The sequence below is a fragment of the Schistocerca nitens genome, chromosome 4 (genome assembly GCF_023898315.1).
Source record: "Schistocerca nitens isolate TAMUIC-IGC-003100 chromosome 4, iqSchNite1.1, whole genome shotgun sequence".
Lineage (NCBI taxonomy): Eukaryota > Metazoa > Arthropoda > Insecta > Orthoptera > Acrididae > Schistocerca > Schistocerca nitens.
In genome coordinates this window covers 245920532-245931646 of record NC_064617.1, presented here as the reverse complement: position 1 = coordinate 245931646, position 11115 = coordinate 245920532, and positions in this window count along the sequence as shown.

Genomic DNA, 11115 nt, shown 5'->3' with positions numbered 1-11115 from the left:
ATCCCTCAGAGCTACCCATTCTTCTTCTACTGTATTTCTTTCCCCCATTCCTGTCAATTGTTCCCTTATGCTCTCCCTGAAACTCTCTACAACCTCTGGTTCTTTCAGTTTATCCAGGTCCCATCTCCTTAAATTCCCACCTTTTTGCAATTTCTTCAGTTTCAATCTGCAGTTCATAACCAATAGATTGTGGTCAGAATCCACATCTGCCCCTGGAAATGTCTTACAATTTAAAACCTGGTTCCTAAATCTCTGTCTTACCATTATATAATCTATCTGATACCTTTTAGTATCTCCAGGATTCTTCCAGGTATACAACCTTCTTTTATGATTCTTGAACCAAGTGTTAGCTATGATTAAGTTATGCTCTGTGCAAAATTCTACAAGGCGGCTTCCTCTTTCATTTCTTCCCCCCCAATCCATATTCACCTACTATGTTTCCTTCTCTCCCTTTTCCTACTGACGAATTCCAGTCACCCATGACTATTAAATTTTCGTCTCCCTTCACTACCTGAATAATTTCTTTTATCTCGTCATACATTTCATCAATTTCTTCATCATCTGCAGAGCTAGTTGGCATATAAACTTGTACTACTGTAGTAGGTGTGGGCTTCGTATCTATCTTGGCCACAATAATGCGTTCACTATGCTGTTTGTAGTAGCTAACCCGCATTCCTATTTTTTTATTCATTATTAAACCTACTCCTGCATTACCCCTATTTGACTTTGTATTTATAACCCTGTAATCACCTGACCAAAAGTCTTGTTCCTCCTGCCACCGAACTTCACTAATTCCCACTATATCTAACTTTAACCTATCCATTTCCCTTTTTAAATTTTCTAACCTACCTGCCCAATTAAGGGATCTGACATTCCACGCTCCGATCCGTAGAATGCCAGTTTTCTTTCTCCTGATAACAACGTCCTCTTGAGTAGTCCCCGCCCGGAGATCCAAATGGGGGACTATTTTACCTCCGGAATATTTTACCCAAGAGGTCACCATCATCATTTAATCATACAGTAAAGCTGCATGTCCTCGGGAAAAATTACGGCCGTAGTTTCCCCTTGCTTTCAGCCGTTCGCAGTACCAGCACAGCAAGGCCGTTTTGGTTAATGTTACAAGGCCAGATCAGTCAATCATCCAGACTGTTGCCCCTGCAACTACTGAAAAGGCTGCTGCCCCTCTTCAGGAACCACATGTTTGTCTGGCCTCTCAACAGATACCCCTCCGTTGTGGTTGCACCTACGGTACGGCCATCTGTATCGCTGAGGCACGCAAGCCTCCCCACCAACGGCAAGGTCCATGGTTCGTGGGGGGGAATATAAAAATATATTTCTAGGACGACGCAATACATGAAAGTCACAGATCAAGTAAACAGAGTAAGACGTGTGTCACTTTAACAGTCAAATCATAACTGAGTCCGAATCTAGCGGCCGCTTAGGTGGCGCTGCTGCTGCATGGCTGGCAGACAGCACCACATGTAGAGGATGCATGTAACTGCACGGCGGCACTTTGAAAGATCGGCGAGTTACAACTCCATCCACCACCACAGTTTAAATACCTCACAAAGGTGCCTTGGTGATACATATACCGCCAGGTTTTGGTCCTGAATCACAAAAATAAAATTATCAAAAAATGAATATAGTTAGTTGATCACAATTCTAATAGGATAGCAAAAAAAAATCTTTGTTGAGTTGCAACAAAACATGGGCCCACAGAAGGATTCATCCATCAGTCTTTTGGATGAACTTTGCTGTCCTCCCCTCCTTCATCTCTCATTGTTTCTTTGTGCAACCATATGTAATCTCTTCAGTAATCCTGCCATGTGCTCCAAGTTTGTCTCCTTGAACAGATTTTTCCCATCATTGTTTCCTCTTGTCCAAGTTATTTCCTACTACAACAATTAGTACTTTACACATAGATTTTCTCCTATGCTAATTTTATAATACTTCTGACATTCAGTGTGTTTTTCCATTATTCCTCTCCAGATTTTCTACAATTGACTTCCATAATATCCTGCACAGTTTCAGAAACTTCATTGGGTTTAGGGTATTTCCTTTGTTAAATGTTCCTTACAATACGTGAACAGTTTTTATTTATTAAAAGAAGTGAAATGAGTCGGTTTACAAGATATATATACATAACTAGTTTTAACATTAAAGATCATATTATCTTTCAGTCCTCCTCATGCAAATATGCCTAAAAACTAGGTTTTTTAATTTGTACATTTTAAAAGGCTACCGATTTTTAAATAAATAGTTTACTATGGAATAGAAAGAGTTGTCAGGGATACCGGGTTTCAGTTCTCATGTAAAACTTAAGTTTGCTACCTGTAAGACATTTTGTTTTATCTGCATCTACATCTATATGCTGAAAACCACCATGAGTTGCGTGGCAGAGAGTATGTTCTATTGTAACAGTTATTAGGGTTTCTTCCTGTTCCATTCACATATGGAGCAGAGAAGAATGATTGTTTGAATGTCTCTGTATGTGCAGTAATTATTCTGATCTTATTCTCATGATTCCCAATACATAGGGGAATGTTGTATATTCCTTGAGTCACTACTTAAAGTTGGCTCTTGAAACTGTGTTAATAGACTTTCTTGAGATAGCTTACATTTATCCAGTTCAGTTCCTTTAGTATCTCTGTGACTCTCTCCCATGGATTAAACAAACCTGTGACCATTTGTACTGCCCTTCTCCATATACTTTCAGTATCCCCTGTTAGTCGTATTTGGAATGGGTCCCACACACTTGAGCAATATTCTAGAACCAGTCACACGAGTGATTTGTAAGCAATCTCCTTTGTAGATTGATTGCACTTCCCCAGTATTCTACCAATAAACCGAAGTGTACCACCTGTGTTACCCATGACTGTTTGCATGACCAAAGATTTTTGTTAATGGATAGTGGAACTCCTTTCTGAGCCCCTGACAGCTTTAATAAAGGTAATAATAGCCATTTTTTCTTCTAGTGTTGTACTGTGGTTATCAGTATACTTCTCAAGTTATGAATGATTATTTATAATAAATTTCATTACTAAATAAATGTATTGTGGAGATGCAGTTAAATTAATGTCTAACTCCTTGAAGAGATATCTACAAGATGACTATAACTGGACACCAAATATTATTATTCTTAATGCTTGCTTTTGTGCAAGCAATACTTTCTTTTAAGTGATGAATTACTCCAGATAATTTTTCCCAGAGACATTATGATGTGGAAATGAGCAAAATCTGTTACAAGATTGATTTGTTTGTTTCCAAGAGCAGCAATTATATAAAGAGCAAAAGCAGCTGCGCTAAATACATGAACATCTCAGTGTTATGCTTCTTCCAGTTCAAATTTTTATCACTATGTACTCCCAAAAATTTGGAGCATTCTGCCCTGTTTACTGACTCCTGTTCATGCGCTACATCAATTTTAGTATGACTCTATCTACATCTACAGGGATACTCAAGTGCCTGACAGAGGGTTCATGGAACCACCTTCACAATAATTCTCTATTTTTCCACACTCGAACAGCGTGCAGAAAAAATGAACACCTGTATATTTCCGTGCAAGCTCTGATGTCCTGTATTTTATTATGATAATTGTTTCTCCCTATGCAGATTGGCATCAACAAACTGATTTCACTTTCGGAGGAGAAAGTTGATGACTGAAATTTTGTGAGAAGGTTCCACTGCAACAAAAAAGGCCTTCATTTTAATGGTCGAAACAAGGCCCCTGGAGTAGACAACATTCCATTAGAACTACTGATGGCCTTGGGAGAGCCAGTCATGACAAAACTCCACCATCTGGTGAGCAAGATGTATGAGACAGGTGAAATACCCACAGACTTCAAGAAGAATATAATAATTCCAATCCCAAAGAAAGCAGGTGTTGACAGATGCGAAAATTACCGAACTATCAGTTTAATAAGTCACAGCTGCAAAATACTAACGTGAATTCTTTACAGACGAATGGAAAAACTGGTAGAAGCGGACATCGGGGAAGATCAGTTTGGATCCCGTAGAAATGTTGGAACACGTGAGGCAATACTAACCTTACGACTTATCTTAGAAGAAAGATTAAGAAAAGGCAAACCTACATTTCTAGCTTTTGTAGACTTAGAGAAAGCTTTTGACAATGTTGACTGGAATACTCTCTTTCACATTCTAAAGGTGGCAGTGGTAAAATACAGGGAGCGAAAGGCTATTTACAATTTGTACAGAAACCAGATGGCAGTTATAAGAGTCGAGGGGCATGAAAGGGAAGCAGTGGTTGGGAAAGGAGTGAGACAGGGTTGTAGCCTCTCCCCGATGTTATTCAATCTGTATATTGAGCAAGCAGTAAAGGAAACAAAAGAAAAATTCGGAGTAGGTATTAAAATTCATGGAGAAGAAGTAAAAACTTTGAGGTTCACCGATGACATTGTAATTCTGTCAGAGACAGCAAAGGACTTGGAAGAGCAGTTGAACGGAATGGACAGTGTCTTGAAAGGAGGATATAAGATGAACATCAACAAAAGCAAAATGAGGATAATGGAATGTAGTCAAATTAAATCGGGTGATGCTGAGGGGATTAGATTAGGAAATGAGACACTTAAAGTAGTAAAGGAGTTTTGCTATTTAGGGAGCAAAATAACTGATGATGGTCGAAGTAGAGAGGATATAAAATGTAGACTGGCAATGGCAAGGAAATCGTTTCTGAAGAAGAGAAATTTGTTAACATCGAGTATAGATTTAAGTGTCAGGAAGTCGTTTCTGAAAGTGTTTGTATGGAGTGTAGCCATGTATGGATGTGAAACATGGACGATAACCAGTTTGGACAAGAAGAGAATAGAAGCTTTCGAAATGTGGTGCTACAGAAGAATGCTGAAGATAAGGTGGGTAGATCACATAACTAATGAGGAGGTATTGAATAGGATTGGGGAGAAGAGAAGTTTGTGGCACAACTTGACTAGAAGAAGGGATCGGTTGGTAGGACATGTTTTGAGGCATCAAGGGATCACAAATTTAGCATTGGAGGGTAGCGTGGAGGGTAAAAATCGTAGAGGGAGACCAAGAGATCAATACACTAAGCAGATTCAGAAGGATGTAGGTAGCAGTAGGTACTGGCAGCCTCTCATTTTGCCTTTTATCGTTGTCAAAAACAACTGAATCAATCCTATCGCACTTGGGCTGCTGAACTTCACAGCCTCAGTAGAAAGTGTCAATTTGTTACTGAAGTTCACAAAGAATCCTACACCGATTCCATGGTACAGGATGCTATTATCCAGTCAGCGCCAGACAAAGAAGTTATGCAACATGCCCTTCAGTTGGCAAATCCGACTCTAGATGAAGTCCTATCTATCGCTCAGTCTTTTGAAATTTCTCATGCCGCTGGAGCGCAAATAGAGGCATGGGGTGACGTCGGGGAAGTACAACCTCTGTGCACTGTTGACGTGGCCGCAGTATGCTCCCAAGTGCAGCCTCGCCCTAACCGTAAACAAACCTCTATGAAACTGCAGCAAAACCCACGGCAACTTCCTTCATGTCCGCGGTGTTTTACAAAACATTCACAAGAGGATTGTGCACAATGTTGGGCCATGTGGCACAAATGCAAAAAAAAAAAAAAAAGTGTCATGTGTCATCCGTTCGCAAATCCATCTGCATACATGATGTTCATGAACATGGCTCTGATTCTGATTCTGTGTTGTCTGTCAATTGTACTTCTTCCGTTTCAGGGAAGGTATTCCTCACTGTCCTAATACTTGGTTGAGATGTTCACACGCAGGTGGATACTGGTTCTGCTGCCACTGTCATCAATTCTCAGACGTACGTTCAATTGGGTTCTCCAATCCTGTCACCTGTCACTAGGCAATTACGGACTTACAATAAACAGAAGATTTCTCTCTTGGGACAATTCAATGCTGAAGTATCTTACAAATCTGTCGTTCGCACTGTTCCCATATTTGTGGTTGACCGTAGTAACGCAGAGAATGGTTTCGATGCCTTTCGTGTTTTTGGGTTCTCCATAGATGACTCTGCCAACATAGTCTCTGATGCTATTCCCTATGCTCAATTGGATTCCTTGTCGTCAACTTCCTCTCGACGCTGCTTCCTGGCAGTTTCTGGTCCTTAACATGCCTTTCAGCCTCTATCGATACCAATGATTGCCATTCGGGGTTGCCAGCGCCCCTGCTCTCTTTCAGCAATTCTTGGAACAATTATTGCTCACTGTACCTGGGTGTATAAATTACATGGACGACATTGGTGTCACTGGCTCCACCACTGAATCTCCACACACTTTTTCATGTCTTACAGACTGCCGGTCTTAAGTGTAATCTTCAGAAATCAAAATTTTTTCAGGCATCTATCACGTACTTGGGGTTTTAACTCTCGTGGGATGGTATTCGTCTGCTTCAGCAAACTGTTGCTGCAATCGATGCCCTTCCTCACCCTACATCTGTTAAGGAATTGCAGGCCTTCTTGCGGAAAATAGCATACTATCACAGGTTTTTACCATCTGCTGCTTTGGTGGCTCAACCGTTGCAGCGCCTGTTGCATAAAAACGTGCCTTTTCACTGGTCCACGTCATGCGATGCAGCTTTCCAGAAATTGAAGCCTATGCTGAAACAGGCCCCGTGCCTGGCTGCTTATCGACCTGGCCAACATCTTCTTCTTGCCACGGACACCTCTCAATACGGGGTCGGTGCAGTCCTTGCACACTGTTTTTCTGACGGTTCTGAATAACCCATTGCTTATGCCTCCAAAACGCTCACGGATACCCAACAAAAGTATTCTCAAATTGAAAAAGAAGGTTTGGCCATTATTTATGCTCTTCATAAGTTTGGTGTTTTTCTCTATGGATCCAAATTTCATCTTTTACGAATCACAAACCACTTGTTTCCTTGTTTCATCCATCAATATCACTTCTCGACAAGGCTGCACACCGCCTCCAGTGTTGGGCTCTTTACTTGTCTCGTTTCAATTATGAGATTCATTTCCGGCCGATGGCTCAACATGCGAATGCTGATGCACTGTCTCGCCTTCCCATGGGTCCTGATCTGGCACTCAGTAGCGACGAACTTTTGTGTTTCCACCTGGATGTTTCCGAGCAGCGGGTTGCGGACGGGTTCCCCATCACCGGGGACGAGCTGGCGGCTGCTACGGGTTCTGACCCTACCCTCTCCCAGGTTTTATGCTGTATTCAGAAGGGTTGGCCAGATCGTCTGTTCGCTAAGACTTCTGATCCATTTTGGAACTACTACGCTTTGCGTTACCGCCTCACAGCTAGGGATGGTGTTATCCTCCTTTCCACTGAAAATTCTTTGCCTCGTGTTGTGGTACCTGCGTCTTTGTGTGCTTCAGTCTTGTGCCTCCTTCACCAAGGACACTGGGGAGTCTCTTGCGCAAAATATATGGCACGCCGTCATATGTACTGGCCTGGCATTGACTCTGAAATTGCACACATGGTCGCTGCCTGCAGCCCTTGTGCGTCTCCAGGCCGCCACCCCGAAGTCATCTTTGTTACCGTGGCCTTTGCCTGAGAAGCCCTGGGAGTGTATTCATGCTGACTTCACGGGACCTTTTTTAAGTACTTACTGGCTTCTCGTTATTGACGCCTGCTCTAACTTTCCTTTCGTTGTCCGTTGCACGTTGCCTACCACCGCGGCAACCACCAATGCTCTAGCTCGCATTTTCTCTTTGGAAGGCCTTCCCTCTACTTTTGTTACTGATAATGGTCCACAATTTGCCTCTTCCGATTTTGCAGATTTTTGTGCCCATCACGGCGCCATGCATGTCATGGCCCCTCCGTTCCATCCACAGTCAAACGGTGAGGCTGAACAACTGGTCGGCACATTTAAGGCTCAGATGAAGAAACTCTTGACTTCTTCTGCTGCTGATGATTCGCTTCTCCACTTTTTGGTTTCTTACTGTTTCACCCCCATGGGCGACCACAGCCCGGCTGAGCTCTTACATGGCCGACAGCCCTGCACGCTACTTCATCTTCTGTGGCCTTCCACCTCACAGCCGTGGGTGCCTTCGCTTGGCTGGTTCACCACCTTGTATGGGTACGGGGATATGGCAGGCAGCCAAAATGGGGTCTGGCCGCATCTTACAACACCGTGGCCGACACACATGGGTGTTGCAGTGCGTCATTCGGACCAGCTTCAGCCTCGTATGCCGGCAACGCCTGTTCCAGATGCTGCTACACCACCTTTGGCTCTACCTGACGCTCACGATCCTGGAATCTCTCATTACTCACAATGCAGTCCTCTCACCATCATATCAGTGCCAGCACAAGAACTGACACAAACAGGAGACGTGCCCATGCAGGAACCAGATGACCACCATCTGTCGGAGCAACTCTACTTGCCTCCTTCTCCTACGGACGCAGACACGTCACCCATGTCTCCTGTTATAACAACCGGACTTGCTGCAACGGGCAGATTGGTTCATGGGGCCCCAGCAGATTTGACCCCCACGTCTCCTGTCATCTCGACCCGTTATCATCGGGGACACTTCCGTCTGTACGGGAAGCCTCCTCCTTGAGACTTTACGGCCAGTCAAACAACACCTATGGACATTAGCAATCTACAGGCCACCTCAATCAAGATCTGTGCAAAAACTTCAAAGGGGGGAAAAGTGTTGTGACTCACCGATCTTTCAAAGTGCTGCCGCGCAATTACGTGCATCCTATACATGCGGCGCTGTCTGCCAGCCATGCAGCAGCAGCACCACCTAAGCGGCCAGCCAGCCAGTCGCCGCTAGATTCGGACTCAGTTATGATTTGACTGTTAAAGTGACACACATCTTACTCTGTTTACTTGATCTGTGACTTTCATGTATTGCGTCGTCCTTGAAATATATTTGTTCAACCTGAAGTTATAACAGATAGATTTCCCACTTCCCTTTCATGAGCTGTTAAATGTTGCTATTACATGTAAAAAAATAATGAACTGTGTTTTCTGTTTTTATTTTATGTTTTCTTTTACTTTATTTAAAAATATTTGTCACCAGTATTAAAGTTTACTTACCACAATGTGAAAACAATCCTTGAAACTTTATCACACAACAGAAATACAAGCTGATACAGGTCAAGTAATGTATATTGCAGAAGCGAAGCAATGTGTTCTGACAACAGTAGTGATCCCACAGTAAACAGAAACTGATTGTTGTAGCAGTTTTCATACATCTGGTGCACTGTACTACCACACGATGTCAGGCATAGACAGAGGTGGTAAGATGTATCCCCAAAAGCTTTCAGATACCATTAAGTTGGTGATAAGCGCGCTTCCTGAGAACCACAAATGAGAGATTAATTTTGTAGTTCGTATACTTATCAGACCCCCTCCAGAAACTACTTTGGTGGTAATCATGCTTCCCAATAACCATTAAAACACCATTGTTTGGTGCAATATATACTTCTCACAGTTCTGAACGCTATATTTCACAACAAACAGAAACTACAGCTGGTGCAGCGCACTGTCACTAGATGCCAGGAGCGTACAGAAGTGGTAACAGAAACTCCCTTAAAAGCTGAACAGAAATACGTTGAGTGGGAAGTATGTCCCCCATGACTTGTGAAAGGATTAAAAATATTATCCTCCAAGCTAAGAATCAATTTCATTTCTTTTGAATTAATCAGATTTTGTGTCCTTTTGTATGTGTAAGATTTAAACTGTTTTCTCTGAAGCAGTTACAGACTTGCTGGGCTATTGCTTTGACTCTGTCTGCTATTGTTGACTTTTGGCTCTTGTTCATTATGCTCATATCACAAATGAGTACAGCAGAGAGGAATGCTAAAAATTGTACTGTTGATATTCAATGATCTTTCAAAGGACTTTAATTGTAGAGATTACACATCTCTAATAAAGAAACTGAAATGTTATGGCATTGTTGGTATGCTTTGGTGATGATGAAGTCTTCACCCACTTCAGAATCTAGAATTAACCTTAACACACTTCATAGCAGAGTAAAAATAAATTTACAATATGTGGATGTTAAATAAGGCCTGTGATGAGCATTGGTGCTCTGTCTTATTTTTCATGACTTTCTTATAAGACTCGCCAAATACATTAAATAACTTCTTGAAAATTGTGATATCCGCAGATGACAAAAGCAAATGAAATAAAGACCTCAAACATATACAGCCAGTGATCTGACTGTTTCCAGATGAAAAGCAACTTCAAAAAATACCAATAATATGCAGTTATCAGAAGTAACACTAAACACCATTAATCACATAATAAATCTACATTATTTTCTTTTGCAAATGAGTAACATGTCAAACGGGAATAAACAACTACTAACATGATAAAGAGAGTTTATTGTAAGAAGAACACTTCCTGTGTAGGAATATAGGCATAAATGACACCTATTTTTATTTAATTTATTTCTGTATTTATTTGAATTTGTAGTTTGTTGCCCTAGGTTTTCATTTTTCTGGGAAACCTACTGAAAAATATCATGCACATATTACTACACAATGATTAAGTAAGTTTTATCTAAGGGCAAGGGATTCTCCTGTCTTCTTTTCATTAAGGTGCTGTCCTGTTTTCTTTTTAGTGCCTCCTGCAATAACTCAGCATAAGTGAATACTATATTTATTCTCTGGGTGTGAATGAGAAACATATTATGTCAAGAAAATAACCAAACATTTTGGCAGAGAGAGGGCACTTCCAAGACCATACTTCCAAGAAAGTGTACCCTGTAATCAAATTTCTGGATAATAAGAAAAATCATTCTAGGATAAACTGCAACCCACCCAACCACAATAAAAGAAGTAAACATATATGGAGGATTCAATATACAAAGAGACGCTGTGTCACAGACAGGTACAAGAAAAAGACTGCTATACATTTGAGCTTTTGGCCGAAAGATCTAGCGAAGAACACACAAACACATTCACACCAGCACAAGCACAACTCAAACACATGAGTCAGAGGTCATGTGCATGTGAATTGTACTTGTGTGAACGTTTTACCTAATTTACCTAATTTGGCCAAAAGTTCAAATGTATAACAGTCCTTTTGTTATACCTGTCCATGACTCAACATCTCCTTTGTATGGTGAGTAGCAATCTATTCCTTTTAATAACATTGTCATTATTACTTCTTGAATTTTACGTTGTTTTATATGGAGAAT